At 37.1% G+C, this 20,163-nt stretch overlaps 1 protein-coding gene across 1 annotated transcript in view; it reads left to right on the top strand.

The window, feature by feature from the left end:
• The first annotated feature begins 484 nt into the window (after positions 1 to 484).
• Positions 485 to 20,163, top strand: part of LOC125233810 (bumetanide-sensitive sodium-(potassium)-chloride cotransporter-like) — a 63,779-nt gene continuing 44,100 nt past the window's right edge. The window contains exon 1 of the mRNA XM_048139940.1: positions 485 to 690. The gene's annotated coding sequence lies outside the window, so the exon portion shown is untranslated. The remainder of the gene's footprint in view (positions 691 to 20,163) is intronic.

Here is a 20,163-nt window from a genome sequence, read left to right as displayed (position 1 = left end):
GTATAGAGATAATTATTGGGCCCAATTTATATAAAAGTAGGTAATTTATTCTCAAACATGTAACTTTCCTGAAAGGGAATTTTATTTGATTTTTTTAAGCACAGACAGTGGGTATGCAGTGCAACCCGCTTCATCCCTTTCATCGTGTAAGTACATATTTCTGAAAAATCTTCCAGTTAAAATATTTACCTACAAGTGAGTATTTTAGGAACTAATTTCCCAGCAACTTCTAACTACTTACTGACGAATGCAAACAAATGTATTCGCATCATACCCACCTCACAAATCGGAGCTTTATCCCATGTAAATATACGCAACTAAAAATAAACATGATGGCTACGGGAAGGCTCGCTGGAACTGGAAGACATCTCGTCATAACTAGAACAGCGATTGGTAATTAAAAGTGTCTGTAAGGGCGAGTTGCGGGCTTATATAGGGTCGTTGGGAGGCTGCGCTGTCTTTAGTGGTCGTGGCTGGCCGCTGATCGGACGCGCCGCGCCGCTCGCGATATCCGCAACATCGCGAAACGGAACCGACGCGCGAAAAAAACATAACATAAAAACAATAGAAGATTAAAAAAGAAAAAAATACAGATTAATTATTTTTCTCTGTGATTGACTGTGCTTGTGAAGTGAGTTTTTGTCGGAATAGGAAGTTTTTAATTGTCTGTCTACAAAGAGACGTTTTAAGGTGAGTTGCGATTGTTTGATTTTTATTATCTTGCGGTTACGTTTATTTGTTTGTCACTTGGAATTTATAACGAGGTATTAACGAACCTTCAAGATAGTATGCGGCACGTAAGTAATATTAGATCACTCATAAACAAACAAAATTACAAATGATACAAAAACGGAAATACGTTTTTACTTTTAGGTAATACATAGTTAAATCATAACTAAAACCGGAACAAAATGAAAATTATAAACGCTTAATATAACCATAATTCATCAATTAAGTACCTATACTAAACAAACGTCCTTCTACATAGACAAACACATGACAGCAGAACCTTAGAAATCTACCCTCGTTTGGGAAAATGAATGATGAATGTAAATAAATACAACCTACGTGAAAAATTGACATCAATTGTGTTTTGCGATAATGTTGTCACAAACAAAAAATAATAATATAGGTAGGTACAAGCGTAGATCTGAAAACAAAAATTAGAAAAATACTATGTACCTACTTATGTAGATGTCGTCAAATCGCATTTGATAGAAGGACATCTTACAGAGACATTGAGATAATTCAAGATAGCATCCAGAGATATTATCAATTACTGATTGCTTAAACACTTAGTTAGGATATAATTATACATAATTCAGATTACTGATAACCGAATGAGAATACCAAAGAGTTAATAATAGGCTAGTTTCCTACACTTAAAATAATATATTTTATGCAGTGCACGAAATAAAGCACCACATAATTAGAAGAAGCCTTAAGATTGCCTATGTGGTGACGGGTTAAGAATTTCACCACCCCCTTTCTTCCCGTGGGTGTCGTAGAAGGCGACTGTGGGATTGGGTTAAATTGTGGCGTAGGCGAGAGGCTGGCAACCTGTCACTGCAATGTCACAGTTTCGTTTTCTTTCAACCCCTTATTTGCCAAGAGTGGCACTGAAGCTTTAGTAGTTTCATGTGCTCTGCCTACCCCTTTATGGGATAAAGGCGTGATTGTATGTATAAATAAATAAATATTATAGGACATTCTTACACAGATTGACTGAGGCCCACGGTAAGCTCAAGAAGGCTTGTGTTGTGGGTACTCAGACAACGATATATTTAATATATAAATACTTATATACATAGAAAACATCCATGACTCAGGAACAAATATCTGTGCTCATCACACAAATAAATGCCCTTACCGGGATTCGAACCCGGGACCGCGGCGCAGCAGGCAGGGTCACTACCGACTGCGCCAGACCGGTCGTCGAATGTATGTACGAGTATGATGTATGTATAATTAGAAGAAAAACATGGACTATAGTTAAGTTTCAACATAATTTCTATTTAATAAGTCAAAAAGAAAGATATAAAGTAAATTAATTGACCGTGACGTCACTCCTCAGTATTTCATAGTAATTCCATATTAGCAAATCGTTTTGACAGTTCTAAAAAAGAAGCTGATTTGACTAGTAGGAAACTAGCCTATTGTAAAAGAATCATAATGTCACAGAAAAAAATATATAAAAGAAGGCATCGGACTGCAAGTTGTATCCGACTTAAACACACCGATGTTGCAGTTGACGTGAATATCGTGTGAAGAATATTTATCTTCTATAATAAAGAACTCTTCTAAAATCTTCCTATCTACTGAAATAAATAGATACCATACACCATACACGAAATAAAAAGTGATCAAGTCCACCGGTGGTCGAGCCGAGGATTAAACCCGGGTCTGCAGCTTACGCGGTCATTTTAACCACTAGACCACAACTTTACTTTTGATTGGGGATCTCGGAAACTACGACGCTATAACCTCCTTATTCCTTCCCCTCCTCCTCGATTCCTCGATCAAATTTTCTGTATGGGAGTCGATCTGACTGTAGGTACGAGATGAGGTACAAGAGGCTCACCGGTGACTGAGCGGGGGGAGGTGACGGACTTTCGTACCTCACTGGTTGGCTCAAGTTTGATTTTTGGCTCAATTTTTTTTATAGTTAGTCAACCTACCCCTATAGTCAACTAGCCCCGGTCTCCCCTACCCCTGGAAAACGAGCAATTTTAAGTTTATTTACAAGATTTGCCCTTAAAAGTTTTCCGAGTAAGCTCGTTCTCCCAGATATTGAATACCTAAATCGACTGCTAAGTGTTTTCCCGTCTAGACTGTTTGTCTGTGTCTAGATTGTGTAGTTGAGCCTTTATCTGTATGAAAGCGATACCGATACACTTGTTGCCGACTACTATGTTTTCAAGAGTTGCGGAAGCATGTAGTTGTAGTTGTAGATGCTTTGAAGCCGTGTCCTTACATGAAGTAGTATGGATGGACATAGTAAGTCCTCCAATTATGGTTTTTAACTGTCTCCAGCATAATACTAGTTATTCTTAGTATGTACTATTTACTGCTTAAATACACCGTGTTTTTTTGTTTTCCGGTAAATTCGGCACGTCGTTAGGTTCATTATCAGGAACCACCCTGTATATCACCTTTAGTAAAACCGCAAAAAAAAATTTTTTCATCATTTCCATACATAAAAAATGAATTTATTAGCGTGAGAGACCCTTAAGAATAACATTCAAGTTAATGTCAAGTGATTGACGGCACGTGTCAAAACAAATAACATTAGGAATTGGTAAAGGCTGTGACACACGTGTTCAGTAATTATCTTTATTTTTTTAATAACTCGATAACCGCAAGAGTTAAGACGCTAGTTTCTTAGAGAACATTGTATTTGATGTAATGAATCTTGCCTTAAAGTTAACGGCCGGAATTCAATAAAAACCGGCCAAGAGCGTGTCGGGCCACGCTCAGTGTAGGGTTCCGTAGTTTTCCGTATTTTTCTCAAAAACTACTGAACCTATCAAGTTCAAAACAATTTTCCTAGAAAGTCTTTATAAAGTTCTACTTTTGTGATTTTTTTCATATTTTTTAAACATATGGTTCAAAAGTTAGAGGGGGGGGGACGCACTTTTTTTTCCTTTAGGGGCGATTATTTCCGAAAATATTAATATTATCAAAAAACTATCTTAGTAAACCCTTATTCATTTTTAAATACCTATCCAACAATATATCACACGTTGGGGTTGGAATGAAAAAAAATATCAGCTCCCACTTTACATGTAGGGGGGGTACCCTAATAAAACATTTTTTTCCATTTTTTATTTTTGCACTTTGTTGGCGTGATTGATATACATATTGGTACCAAATTTCAGCTTTCTAGTGCTAACGGTTACTGCGATTATCCGCGGACGGACGGACGGACGGACGGACGGACGGACGGACGGACGGACGGACGGACGGACAGACAGGCATGGCGAAACTATAAGGGTTCCTAGTTGACTACGGAACCCTAAAAACAGGGTGTATATCCAAGCAGTTATATCTAATTACTATCTATTAGTAATAAATCTGTACTAAAATTAATTTGGGGAACTTTGGGAAACCAATCATAGTCGTTGATTGAAAACGCTAATGGAACGAACATTTTCTTTTTTCGTATTTTCAGGGAGAATTAATTTTAATGATGGGAAACGGGACGAACCTATACGATCGTTTAGATTGTAAAATGTTATTAAACATTATTGCAGGTTATTAAAAAAACAACCTGTTTGATGATAACCAACATTATGAACAACATAGTCCGTTTTAAAATTGATATGCTATATTTTGCAGTGTACAAGTGCCTGATAAAAACCCCCTTGTCTATTTATCAAGAACATCTAGGTGTCAATGTCATTAGACATCGCACACTTGAATCACAAGTATTACCGATTGTTTTGCGCGATGAAACGTATGTATGTTGTAAACGTAAATATTTAAGTGTATTATTATTATTGGGCCTTATTCGAGACGCTTAGGTAACTGTAAATTTTATTTATTTATTTATTTAAACTTTATTGCACAATTGGAAAAAAGTACAAATGGCGGACTTAATGCCTTGAGGCATTCTCTACCAGTCAACCATAGGGCCAAACAGAAATTCGCGAATGTGGGTGCAGTGAGAAAAATAAATTTAGAAAGCATGACAACTATTGACAAGTATAGCAATATTATTTACATACAATCAATGTAATACATAAATAATACATTCATATCATTACACGTATACTTATACACAAATACAGTGGAAACTGGATAAGTGGAATCGCAAGGGACCGGCTGTTTAGTTTCGCTTATCCAGGTTTTCCATTTATCCAGTTTTCCACTTAACCAGGTTCAAATAAAACGTTTTCTCACTTACAGAGGCTCTCGCTTATAGAGGTTGTCGGTGCTAGTAATGTCGCTTATAGAGGTCAAATCAATATGTATCTTTTATTTAATATGCATGTAGATATAAATAAACAAAAAATAGGTTTGTGATCTTGACTTCAAAAAGCAATAATGTAAATAACCTACAATACTGTTATACAAAACAATATTTTTCCTTTGTTTTGAAGTAACTTATACCCAAAATCACTCCTAATATTTATTTATGCAAGAGAAACCAGTATGGTTAAATAAATCAATATACCGATTGTACTTTAATGAAAAAATCCGATTTTTTTTTATTTATCCCGAAGAGATAAATACTTAATTGTGTGCTTAGGCATTGCTTATCCAACAGCACGGTACCGCACCGCACGGCAGATAAAACTAAACTGAACGATGTGTAATCTCATACAAAATATATAGTTTAAACACAAACCATAATGTTAACGAAATAAACCACCCTCCTTGTGGTGGTTTATTAAAAATGCAAATTTTATAACGCCAAGCTTTTCCTCTCATGGAGGTTTCGGAGACGACTGCTTCCAGTTGCAGAGGTAAAAATAAGAAATTTACGAAAAAATGGATTCCGCTTATAGAGGTCCCAAAATTCCACTTATAGAGGTAATTCGTTGCTAAGGGACTGGGACCGAGAACTTAGGTCCACTTAAAGAGGTTTTCCACTTACCCAGGTTCCACTTATCCAGTTTCCACTGTATAAATACAAATATACATACAAATAATACATTATAAACATTATGCATATGGGCGAAGGAGAACTAATTAACTTGTGCCGCACTCAGCAGATGCTGGTGCAGCATGCGTTTGAAAATTAACTTACTTGGGGCCTGTCTTATAGTCAGGGGAAGTGCATTCCAGAGTCGAATAGCTTGTACAGTGAAAGAATTTGAGAGGAAACCACTGTGGTGAGGAAGTACTGCAAGAACAAGGGATCGGGAGGAACGTAGTTCACAGCCCGGACGGGGGGTCATGAAGTTAAATTTGGACTTAAGATAATTAATAGTTAATTTTCGCATCATTTTATAATCAATTTTGGATAGTATTGATTCTATCTAATCTTGATTCGATCACCTATACAATCGAAATGAATTCATTAAAAAAATAATGTAATATAAATCCAAATAGCTTAATTTTAATTACTTACCTACTTCTTAATACGTTCTACATATAATAGTATGGCTCGTACTTGTCGCCAAACTGTAGATTGCAAATGTTTAATTTTGACAGGTGATTGATTGTACCTATTGGCTATTTTATCCACATCAACGGAGAATCAACACAAAACGTCAGCAAGTCGAATAAAACCCAACATGGGGTACACCGTCATACCTACACGCGTAACACGTTGTGATGTGTAAGCATACCTAATTAGATTAAGTAGGCTAGATGCTTTATATATGGAAACTGTATTACTCATAATGATCAGCTTATTCTATCTGTATTCTAATCGACATTACATATTGATGCCTTGGAGAGTCAACATGTGTTTCATTTATTAAACTCTACTACATCCCTACCGAATAGAACATGCACCAATAGCTTCGACCAATACATGGCGACCTTGCCAAAGCGTGTCAGCGTGTTGAGGAACTACGACCACTAAGGCTTCTCTGCAGCATTTCGTCGGTTTGCTATTTTCAAGATGGGGAAAACTGTGTCTAGAGTGGAGAAGGAAGAGGTCATCATAGCTCAGGCCGGTCAGGGCAATAGCGCCAGGACGAGTCAGGACATCAGCCACGCGGATGGGCAATCATACATAACGATGGCTATGGGAGTGATGATCACCGTTATCTTCGTCTATCTCGTCTGGAAAAGGATCCACAAGTGTCTGACGCAGAAGATCGAGCGCCAGGCGGCTGCTATGGTGATGCGCAGGCGTGCGTCCGTCTAAGGTGGCGGGCAGCGGCTGTCGTGGGGATTCCTGGAGCGCTGCGGATCGGCAAAGCAGTGTGAGTGTCCTACCACGAACTAAGTGACAAAGACTTTCATCGGACTACCGGAGAAATCATGTAAGTGTAGTGAATTATTTTCCTATGGACTGTAGACCTTATCGTGTGGCGTTATATTAGCTTAAGGCTCGTTATAGTTATGCCAGATGTTTTAGAATTTTATAAGCGCATTAATTATTTTAAGGAATATTTGCTTAAGCTTGGGCCAGTTAGAAGAAGCGAGAAGTTAGGGCAGGAAAAATTTTCGGAAGCAAAGTCGGTTTATAACGAGTATAATGCCTATTTAGAGATTTATATTTCAAAGGTAGAAAAGGGGGAAGTGCCCCTCGACAATAAGGTACAACAGTATATTGCGGAAGTCGAAAGAGCATATGCTAAAATATTGCAACTGTTCGGGGAATCGCAACAATTAATTAATTCAAACATGGGTTCCAAATCGAATTTCGACTTGAAGACGGCAGTCTCTCTTTTGCCCGTCATGGATGATACTGAAAAGGTTTCTTTGCAATTAATCGACGCCATAGAGTTGTATGGGACAATGATAGTCGAAGCTGACATCCCGGTGTTGATAAATTTCGTTTTGAAAACACGTTTGTCTTACAATGCAAAACTGCGGTTAACAGGTACCTATACCACAGTAGCGAGTTTAATTGCAGATATGAAACTTCATCTGCTAACTCGGAGGTCGGATACCGCTTTGCAGAAACAGTTGCAGACGGCTAGGCAGGCGGGAAAGAGTATAGAGCAGTTCGGTAGAGATTTAGAGGATATTTTTGTCAAGCTGACAATTTCACAAGCCAATGGTGATTCGAGTGCTTACAGTGTTCTAAAACCCCTTAATGAAAGGCAGGCTATTCACAGGTTTACCAGTGGTTTGCGAAATGACCGGGTAAGTACGGTAATATCGGCTCGCAATTACACGTCTCTTAAAGACGCAATACAGGGTGCTAAGGATGAAGAGATTGCGATGACACCAACACCCTCAGAGCAGGTGTTCGCGGTGCGCGGTAGGGGTGCAAGAGCCCAAATAGCTTCGGGTCGTGGAAATGTATATTTCAACAGTAGGGTAGGTGCAGCGAGACACCCGCAGTACGAGTACAGGAAAACCGAAGGACGCGCTTCCTACTTGCCCAGAGGCAGAGGCGGTGGCGCTTTCAGGGGTGGTTTACGCGGCCATGGATATCGTAAGAGCTACGGGCATAATGGTAACGGTTTCGGACCCCGTAAGCCCCATAATAAGCAGTACGTAAACACGGCTCGTGAGTGCAATGACACGAACGAGTCACCAGCCAGATCGTCTGATCTTCAGTTTTTTCGTAACTAACACCTTACCTTATATTATGGCCTTCGGTAACGTGAATTCAGTTCAGCTTCACGTAAATGGAAAGTCGTTGACATGGCTATTGGACACCGGAGCGTCATTGAGTGCAGTCAAATATGGTTCGATAAGACCAACAGCTCCGATGATTCACCCACACACAACAAACGTAAATGGGCTAGGCGGTGTAATTACATCTGTTGGTTACAGCTATCTCGATTTATTTTATGAGACAAATGAATCATTTAGTCACAAATTTCATGTTTTTGAAAATTTACCGGTTGACGCGGACGGGATCCTGGGTCAGGATTTCTTAAAAAAATATAGAGGCAATATAGATTTTGAAACGGACGTTTTGAAATTGAAAAACGGTAACCGCACATCCTTTATACCGGTACGCGTTTACTCTACACATAGCAGTAACGAACAATCATTCATTGAGTTACCTTCGCGAAGTGAAATTTTTGTAAAAGTTCCCATTAATGTCGCGGGAGATTTTGTTGATTATGCCAGCGAAGTATGCGAGGGTATTTTCATAGCAAATTCTTTGTCTAGAAGTACGGATGGTAATTTGACTGTTAAACTATTGAACACGCGAGAGCAGGTTGTGAGGATTAAGTGTGTTACTCCCGAAATTAGGCGACTGGAGGAATTTGACGTTCTTAATTTTGATGAATGTCCAAATAACGCCGAAAGAGTGAAACTGTTGCTTTCTTTGTTAAAATTGAATTATTTAAATTCGGAAGAAAACGCCAGCATCTCAAGTATTTGCGCTAAGTTTGCCGATATTTTTCACCTACCAGGTGATAAGCTGAATACCATGAACCTTTACGAACAAAAAATCCATTTAAAGCCTAATGAATCTCCAGTTTACAGTAAGCCATACAGATTGCCTCACTCTCAAAAAGCGGAAATTAAAAAACAAATCGATCAAATGTTACGAGATGACATAATCGAAGAGTCCTATTCGGAATGGGCTAGTCCTTTGTTAATAGTACCTAAAAAAGCAGATTCCAGCGGGGAAAAGAAATGGAGGGTCGTAATTGACTACAGAAAAGTTAACGAGCGTATAGAGAATGACAAATTTCCATTACCGAATATTACCGAGATATTGGATTCACTGTCTGGTGCAATTTATTTCAGCACCTTGGACCTTAATCAAGGATACTATCAAGTAAAACTCGACCCTAAGAGTAGGCAATACACGGCATTTTTGGCTGATAAACACTACCAAATGAAGCGCCTCCCAATGGGTCTAAAAACGAGTGCTAGTGCGTTTAGCAGAGCGATGACAGTTGCAATGACGGGTTTGAATTACTTACAATGTATCGTTTACCTTGACGATATTATCGTCATGGGACGAAATCTTCAGGAGCATAGCAAAAATTTAATAGACGTATTTTCGAGGCTGAGGAAAGTCAACTTTAAACTTAACCCACTAAAATGTACGTTTCTAAAAAAGGAAATTTTATATTTAGGCCATTTAGTTACGTCAGATGGAATCAAACCAGATCCAAGCAAAATTTTAGCGATTAAAAATTATCCAACTCCAAAAAATGAAGATGAAGCTAGAAGGTTCGTAGCGTTTGCGAACTATTACAGAAAATTTATTCCGAAGTTTGCCGAAATAGCTCAGCCAATAAATAATTTATTTAAAAAAAACGTAGACTTTGTATGGACTAATGAATGTTCAGATGCATTTAATACCCTAAAAACAGCAATGAGTAACCCACCATTGCTACAATATCCTAACTTTTCAGAAGATAACGAGTTTAGAATACACACCGATGCGTCAGGGATAGCGATAGGCTGCGTTTTATCAAACGGAGATGGTTTACCTGTTGCTTACGCCAGTAGACCCCTGAACAAAGCGGAGAAAAATTATCCCACCATTGAGAAAGAGCTTTTAGCTATTTTGTGGGGAATAAAATATTTCAGACCTTATTTATTTGGACGACGTTTCAGAGTAATTACGGATCATAGGCCGTTAGTCTATTTATTTAACATGAAGGATCCCTCCAGCCGCCTAACCAAGTTCAAATTGTATTTACAGGAGTACGATTTTGTGGTAGAGTATTTGAAAGGTAAAGATAATGTGGCTGCAGACGCATTATCAAGGGTTGAGATAACTAGTGAACAGCTGAAAGACATGAGTGAAAGAGTTATGTTCGTAACAACACGTGGGCAAAAGAAGCGAATGGAAGAGAAAGAAAGGCAAAAAAATGCCGGCACTACGGATTTCCAAAACGGTTGGATTGATCACCCAAACGTGGCCGAAATTCTAAAAAAACCTAACAATTCAACACAATTAAGTTTTAATTCAGAAGAGTATCGCAAGTGTGCGAAAATGAATGATTGTATTTATAGCAGAAACAATACGTTTGTATATACACCCTCATTGTCACTTATTAGCGTTGCACCAGTATCCCTATCATGTATGAAACGAGCTTTCTTCATGAGGGAATTGGAAGCTTTCTGCAATATTATAAACATTAACGAAATATGCGTTATTAAAAACAAAGACAATGAAAAGATTATCAAAGAGCTAGCTCAACATATAAAAAATATAAGTAAGTGGTCCGGGCCACGACTATGTATTATAAAGGGTGCAAAAGAAGTAAAGAATAAAGATGACAGGCGAGTCATCATGAATGATTTTCATATCTTACCCACTAGCGGACACGCGGGTATGCGTAGGATGACGAATAATATAAAACGTCACTACTACTGGCCAAGCATGGAAAATGACATAAAAGCTTTTGTAAAAAAATGCGATAAATGCCAAAAGCAAAAATTCCATAAACACATAAAAGAACCGATGTCTATTACTACCACAGCCACATCGGCATGTGAAAAAGTGTATCTAGATCTAGTTGGCCCTTTAACTAAAGATAACAACGGGTATAGTTACATATTGACGATACAGTGCGAGCTCACTAAGTACGTATGGGCTTACCCATTACCCAATAAAGAGACCGAAACGGTCGCGCGAGCATTCGTTGAAGGTTTTATTTTACATTACGGCATCCCGCGCGAGATAGCAACAGACCGAGGTTCTGAATTTATTTCTTCAACTATGCGAAATACGTGTAAATTGTTAAAAATAAATCAGATACAATCCACGGCATATCACCATGAGAGTCTCGGTTCTTTGGAGAACTCTCATAAGGCCCTGGGAGCTTTCCTCAGAATCCAGACGGATAACCAGGCTCACGAATGGAGCAACTGGCTTCAATTCTGGTGCTTCAGTTATAACACGACTATGCATTCTGAAACTAAGTATACTCCCTTCGAATTAGTATTCGGAAAACTTTGTAATTTACCAACTAATATAACTAATAATAATATAGATCCTGTGTATAACTTCGATGATTATCCGATAGCTTTAAGGTATAGATTGCAAAAGGCTCAGGAAGACGCCAGAAATAATTTAATTATGTCAAAGCAGTTAAGAAAAGAAAGATATGATAAAACATGTAATCCAATTAAGTATAAAATAGGCGATTTATTATTAGTGAAAAAAGAAGGACGTGAAAAAATGGACCCAGTGTATTTAGGTCCATACTCTGTTATTGAAGACATGGATGTTAATGTAAAAGTTTCTATAGGAAATAAACAAAATGTAATCCATAAAAATAGAACTATTCCTTATTTTATGTAACGAGTTATGCTAGTAATAAGTTAGTCATAATCATTGACTCATCGGTGCACCAGGTGTGCGTCACATTTCATTATATTATTGTTATCGTAACCTAAGAGAGTAATCACCTCACCATAATTATGAGCGTGTCGTATTATACAATAACACATAAAAGTGATTGACCTGTATTTTTATTGTAGGTTAATTTGAAAGTTTGTTAAACATGATTTTTTTTGTGTAATATTTTTTTTTTTTTTCTTTTCTAAAAAAAAAAAAAAAAAAAAAAAAAAAAAAAAAATAGGGGGAAGGTGTGATGTGTAAGCATACCTAATTAGATTAAGTAGGCTAGATGCTTTATATATGGAAACTGTATTACTCATAATGATCAGCTTATTCTATCTGTATTCTAATCGACATTACATATTGATGCCTTGGAGAGTCAACATGTGTTTCATTTATTAAACTCTACTACATCCCTACCGAATAGAACATGCACCAATAGCTTCGACCAATACAACGTGTGAGACCAAAAACGCCGTATTTCTTTGAACTCCCTTATTTCTTTGAAAACATGAATATCTAATGCAGAGTTGTATATTTAAGTGGTTAATCTATTGATGAATCAACATTAATTTGAAGGTCATTGCCATCCTAACAGCCTTTACGTGCTTAGTGCGTAACCCCTTAAGGGCCTTAATTGCCTACCAGTTCGCCGAACGATATCAAATTGTTATTCGCCACGGTTAAAGCCACCAGAAATATATAACTACGCGCCATGTTGCGGAATTTCATTAGAACTAATTTTCTTCGTACTAATCTGAACTGTCATCGCATTCATCAAAATAACAGGGCGGGCGCCTTCCTGACAATAGTCATATATCGAGCGCCTTCCTGACAATAGTCAGTCTTTACCTTTCGCTAAACTGACATTCTGACAGTTTCTACAGAACAGCCTCTAGCCAAATATACAATTGTTAACGCTGCGTGGCGAATAGTGATGTGCAAGTTGCGGAAACTTTCCAAAAAAATCTTAAATTTCTTGAAAAATTCACAAAACTTTCACGAAAAATAAAGGGAATTTAAATTTATGAAATGGAAAGTTTCCATCCATACAATTGTCCATACAAAGTATGGAAAGTTTCCGAAGTTTTCCTATGTGAAAATTTCAGAATTTTGGAAACTTTCCTTTGGCACATCAGTAGTGGCGAACGATACGCAACTGATTCTATCGCGCAAAATTGGCAAAGCGGTAGAGATAACTACGATACGATACCGAATGTCAACGATTGCAATCTTTGCTAGAGAGTCTAGTTATCTGTGGACCCCTTTCGAAGACGTCATGACGACTACTCGTGTTCGATGCGGTCGCTGTAAAACACACCTTAATCATCTAACCGCGTCATGCGCGCCCGCAGACCGCATGATAAATAATACTGCCGTCATAGTGTCTACCCGGCAGTGGCGGATTGCCCGTAGTCCATGGAGAGGAGGTTGGGTCCGTCAGACCCTCGATTTTACCTAGGCACTTTCGCTATGAACAAACTGGAGCCATGGAGTGTACCTATATAACTGAAACAATTTTCTAAATAATTGTCATAATCTCAAGGATAATACCTTATACCCTTTAAGATAAAATTTATGTGCCTTATTAACCCGTCGTCTGTCAGTTGATATTTTATTTTGATACATCTTGAAATTCTCACTGCTGAATTTTTCATTCTTGCATTTTCGAAGTAAGTAGCTACCTATAACGCGAGATCTACAGCCTGTAGGTTGTAGGAGGCTGTAGGTAGACTCTACAAGTCACGGAGCTACTAGATCATTATGTTAAATTACGAGTACATAATTACAATATTTTATTACACTTACATATTTTACTGAGATGGAAAATGTCTTGAATTGGGTAGGTAAAGTTTTTTGAAGATAGGCAAATAATATATTTTTCTGATAGAATACGTTATAACGATCACACAAAGTTGTTTCTTTTATTTTTATTTCGTATAATTTATTTATTAGCTTTTTTTAAGTGAACTAAATGACGTTTGTGAAATTTTACCTATAGCAGATAAAGTGACAATGTCGGTTGCCTGCCAACCTCAAACTTTCCAGTAGATGACAGCATTAGGTGAACGCAATGCTGCCAAAACACAGCTAAAAAGTTGGGACACACAACTTATGTAAGATCTTAAGATCTATCATGTTCACACTTTTTAAATGTGAATAAAAATGAAATTATGAATTATGAATGCCTTTACGCGTGCTGAATGTATGAAATGAAATAAAATAAGCGATGCCAACTGTCAGTGTCACTTAACTGTCATTAGTGTTTCTTTTTCTAATTTCTTACAATTCAGCACGCACAAAGGCATTTTCACCTCATCTGCTATTAAATTCCAGTCACTTAAAAAAATATAATAAATAAATTATACGAAATAAAAATAAAAGAGCCACCTTCTTGTGATCGTTATAACGTAATCTATCAGAAAAATATATTACATATTTGCCTATCATCAAAAAACTTTTCCTACCCAATTGATATGAAATAGATGTCTAATAGGTCTAATATCATGAATTCATGGTATATCAACGAACCTATTACAATTTTATTATTTCATAAAATTAAGTCCTTCGTGCGACAATGTACCTACCTGCATACAATGTACATGCGTACATAGTTACAATACCTAGTAGGTACTTATTAAGTGTTCTTATTACCCTTGTTAGTTGTAATGTAAGTGTATGTAGCTTGGAGATACCATTGTGATTAAATTAATTACATGACTCATAATAATATTTAATAGAGTCATTTAGCGACAGTCTACTGTCACATGAATTAAGTTCTTCCATTTCGGGACATGTCCAATGTTACACATACATACCTGTACTTAAACACACGCCTAGCTTTCCCAAAAGGGATAGGCGGAGCACATGAAACTACTTATCATCACAGAATATATAAAAGTACAAGTACAGAAGGTTCACTCTCAACAACCTGTCAACGGACTGCATGCGACATTGAGTTCTATTGCGCAGCGTGAAGGTTGTCAAATTTTATGGACCGTGAACTCGCGGCCGTCGAAATGTACGAAAGAAACGCGGAGTGAGCCGCCCCTGTTATCATTGCCACTCTTAGCAAATAAGGGGTTGAAAGGAAACGAAATTGCAACATTGCAGTGACTTGTTGACAATGGGTTAACGTCGTCCTCACCAAATTTAACCCACGGCAGGAAAGGGGTTGTGATATTCTCCTTCACCACTCGGTACTAACAGCAACACCCTTAACTAACTAATAACTATCGATAGACTAATAACTATCCTCGTAATAAGGATTACAAATATACAGCTAACAGTGTTGCCGATGGTACGATCAATGTTATGCGCCAATTCCTATTTTTCCGTCTAGGTCTAACTATATCATGTCATCTACAACGATAATGTGGAAATTAAACGTAGACAGAGAACCCATCTTGAGGATCGCTAGCCATAAAACTCTAGAAGGGACCCCCAGTCTTGATGAAATAACGACGTAGTGTTGTATGTCAACGTCAGTGCAGACGTAAGGTGCGGTCGCCGTTTAATCAAGCTATGGGCTCATATTACTAATGAGTCTCTGGTAAATTACATTACTATTGAAACATCGCATAGACTCACGGACAACTTAATAAACTTATCACGCCGTGTCTTGGACGGTCGCGCGACCGTCGCCGTCGCGTCTCATACTTCCATATCGATAAGGTTTGATTTCGTATGCGTCGCATCGCCGTCGCGCGACCATCGCGCGACCGTCGCCCACGCAAGCCACGGCGTCAGTACGAAACTGAGAAGCTCTAAGCCTCATTACATTTTGAACCTTGCAACTAGTTAGTTCTAATTTGTCTCACGTAAGTAATAAACACATTTATCCAAATTTTACCCTAAATAATACATAATTATATAGCTCTATTTTCCTTTACACACCATCCAAGAGAGACGATCTCCCACCTGTGTAAGAATTAAGTATACTATGTATTATGACGAATGTACATTCATCATAATCCCATAAAACTTAGACGAACAATAGTTATTTGTTATACAAGGGGGCAACGTTGTATTTTAACGCCGAGTGTGGAATTGAAAAACGAGCAAGTGAAAGGATTCTATAGCTGAACCACGAGCGAAGCGAGTGGTTCGAGAATAGAATCCTGAACTTGCGAGTTTTTTAACACACGAGAAGCAAAATACATTTGCACCCGAGTGTAACACAAAACTTTTCCCCTCACTATAGCGAGGAAACTACAACGCAAAAAATGCATTTATCACTGCTTCCAGTAGTTCCACAGGTGGTAGATCATCTTTATTACTAGAATCCATACTTTTATCAATTTTGAAGCAGTTAATTTGACTTTATTCAAGGTAAAATTACTTTACTCACTAGTGGATAAAATGCGTTTTTACCCGCTGGTATTAAAGGACAAAACACGTGTTTCCGAGCTAGTGAGGGGAAAAACATAAAACACTTGCACCAGCAAAAACGAATCCGGATATTTTGGATAACAAAGTTTAATATCGGTCACCGTGAAAAAACCGGCGTCGTTTACCTAATACGGTCACCTACTGGAAAGTATGAGGTTGCCAGGCAACCGACATTGTTATCATGCGGCGAACGACTCAGTGTAGTTGCGCCTTAGGATCTCCCTAAACATACCGATAACAAGCGTCTTCATACTAAACTAACGAGCGATTTTGGTCGGCAAGAGCCGATTCCGCGTCGATAGGTTTGGAGAAATCCTTAAGGGTCAAATTCTGACCAGATCCATAATGTTTGCTTGCAATTTGTCAATATTATACAACCTGTTTTTATTGAATTGCGTTCTTTAGATCAAATACAATTAATTTCTCTAAGAAACTAGCGTGTTGACTCTTCTTACGGTTATCGAGTTATTAAAAAATAAAGATACATAATTACTGAACACGTGTGTGAAAACCTTTACCAATTCCTAATGTTATTTCTTTTGACATGTGCCGTCAATCACTTGACACTAACTTGAATGTTATTCTTAAGGATCTCTCACACGAATAAATTCATTTATTATGTATAAAAATGATGAAAAAAAATTTTTTTTTTGCAAATTTAACTAAAAGTGGTGGACAGGATGGTTCCTGATAATGAACCTAGCTACATGTCGAATTTAACGGAAAACAAAAAAAACACGGTGTATAACTCACAGTTTTTTGATAAACAAAAGGCTGGCAGAGAAAAACAGCCACGTGTTTCGAAGAATTCAATGACTTATTTACCAGACGCCAAGGGCGGCGCCTGCCCGCCCACACCCCACATATTTACTGCAATAAGGAAAGGCTTCAATCACATTTAAATGTATGGTAAATGACCTTAAATGGTAAATGACTTTAAATGTATGGTTAATTACCTTATAGGTATATGACCTTTGTAAATTAAATTGTTGTCCCGCTCAAACTTCGAAACAACATGCCAATAAGATGCAATGTGCCATGTATCTAAATTGAATAAATAAATAAATATTGGGGACACCTTACACAGATCAACCTAGCCCCAGACTAAGCAAAGCTTGTACTATGGGTGCTAGGTGACGATATACTTACATAGAGAAATACATACTTATATGTGTTTCCCTTGCGCTATGACATGGGGTTCTTAAAGAAGCAGGTATTTAGGGTTCTCAAAGGTCGGCAACGCATAAGTGGCTCCCGTGATGTTGCCTATGTCCATGGGCGGCGATGACTGCTTACCATCAGGCGGCTCATCTGCTCGTTTGCTGCCTATTTCATTAAAAAAAAACATAGAAAACGTCCATGACTCAGGAACAAATATCTGTGCTCATCACACAAATAAATGCCCTTACCGGGATTAGAACCCGGGACCGCGTCTTAGGCATTTCTACCACCTATGTTGAATGAACATTTGAAATATTATTTAAATAAATTAATAGTATTACTTACAGGGTTACTTTGATTTGTGGGGTAACGATCATGGATTTTAAAACTACTTATACATTTCGGTAATAAATGTTTTCATTATGTGTGTTAAGCACGTCAACCACATCATAAAATGTTTATATTCGCGTTCAAAACTTATCTCTCCCTATTCCTCAAAAATCGATTATTATAGGGTGGAGCGAATTTAAAAATTTTGGAAATATGCAATTGAATACCACTCAAAGAATGCCTAATTTTATGTAAATTCCGAGAAAAATAATAAAAAAAATATAGCTATATACTTTTGGCCCTCTACCATTGATTTAATAAAAAAATATTAATATTTTTTTGTAAAATATCATTTTTTAATTTTACATATTTTTTTTACATTTATATATTAAATACCACCTTTGGTATCGGAAACGATTTTAATTTCAGTTTTTTTTTACTTTAAAACATTTTTTTTCTGAGACCTAAATTTACTGTAAACTTGGAATTTTCCAAAAAATCCTATTTATATATAACTAGTGCTTAAAAAAATATTCTAAGCATGTGATAGAAAAGCTATCAATCCAAATAAACTCATAGCATATTGAACAACATAACTGTCCAAACAAAATTTTTGGTTATATCGCATCAAAGTATGCTTAAATTGCCCAATTAACGCCTAAAATGTCACTTTTGGTCATCATGTAAAAATAGGAAAAATCGAGAGAAATGCAAACACCCAAAGCATTTTATTTATATCTAAAGATGTCCTTTCATATAAAATACAACTCAAAAAATATACTGTACTTGTTACTTCGTTTACCGTATTTCGCATGATAACGTGATTATTGAGTTAAAAATGAAACATTGAAGTATCATTTTTTATTATTTTTTAATAAATTTAAACATTATTATGGTTAAATTCACTTAATAACATGTTTTTTTTTAATATCATAAATTAATAATAAAAAATAATAATTGACATCAGACATATTTAATTTATTTGTTAATTTTACCTTTTTTTTTGCTTTTACGGCTGGTAGAGGGCTAAAAGTAGTACCTAATTTTAGATTTGACACCGGAAATATAATCTACAATTTTTTTAACAACTTTCGATACCTATTCCGTTATGAATTTCTAATTTTTAATTTTCTCCATACAAGCACGATCCACCCTTTGGTCAATGTTACCCCACAAATCAAACTAACCCCATCCTACTGGTACTGTTAATACTGTAGCTACTGCGTCCTTAAACCCTATGCCTCGACCTCCTACTATCAACAGGTGACCTTCCTCGCCAATACGTTTTCGAACTTATGCTTCAGGAATACGATTTATATTTGTAATGGAATACGATTTATATTGTAGTCTTGCCCACTGAAAAAGTGCACCTGTTGAACCTTTGTTATTACAAATATGATGAACGGGGTTCTTACTTAAGTGTTTCCTGAAAATACGAAACAACGAATGGGCGACTAGGTTGAGGAACAAAATAAGGAAAATGTACGTTTACTGCGTTGTACGTTTTGCTACTTTCATACCTAGGGGTTACAGTGGATTTTTTGTAAGTGCTGTAGTTATGCCATTTTACTTTCAAATGGTATTTTTTTCTTACCTTAGCCTTAGCCCCTAGAGCATTAATCCACTTCTTAAACTTTATTAAAAAAACAGGTGTAAGAAACGTTACCTACACAAAAATAAGATGGAATTGAAATCAAAATGGAGAAAGATTCGCCCATGCGTGTCAGAACTCTGAAATCAGTGGGAGGAAGGTACATGGATTGCTAAAATAATAAGCCCAACAGAATGCCTTCAAATTGCTGTGAAAAATCGCGATTTACTGCATACATTAGTGTAATGACATGACTTTTCGGTCAGGGTCGTCAACACAGGACTCATGTGGAAAATTTAGGATCATTCACTGTATCAAATTGGCTGGTCAACGTTTTATCTGTATTTAAAATATCGCGAACTGCAAAATTATTTTTCTCAAACATGCCAAAAACATGCAATGAAATATTGTCTTTACGTTCCTTAAAATGGGCTGGGAAGTATCGCTTTTTGGGCGCAACAACTCGAGAGGACTGTAAAGGGATTTCATATTATTTTTCAGGCCTAGGCCTGCAAAGTAACCTTTTTTTTATAAAATATTGTCCTTTAGAGCATTTTTTTTATTTCATTGTATGTTTGAGAAAAGCACTATACATGCCTCGGCGTGAAAACGGATTCCCGGCCTCGTATCCCTATCCGGCCTCGTTCGCACGCTCGCTCGGCCGTATATACCCACTTGGCCGGAAATCCTCATTTTCCCGGCCTCTGATGTAATGTACTATTTGTATTTAATAACAAAGTACCTGAGCGACCTATTTTAGTTCGAGTTCAATTTTATATTTATATATCGT

The sequence above is a fragment of the Leguminivora glycinivorella genome, chromosome 15 (genome assembly GCF_023078275.1).
Source record: "Leguminivora glycinivorella isolate SPB_JAAS2020 chromosome 15, LegGlyc_1.1, whole genome shotgun sequence".
NCBI lineage: Eukaryota > Metazoa > Arthropoda > Insecta > Lepidoptera > Tortricidae > Leguminivora > Leguminivora glycinivorella.
This window is presented reverse-complemented; position numbering and strand designations above follow the sequence as displayed.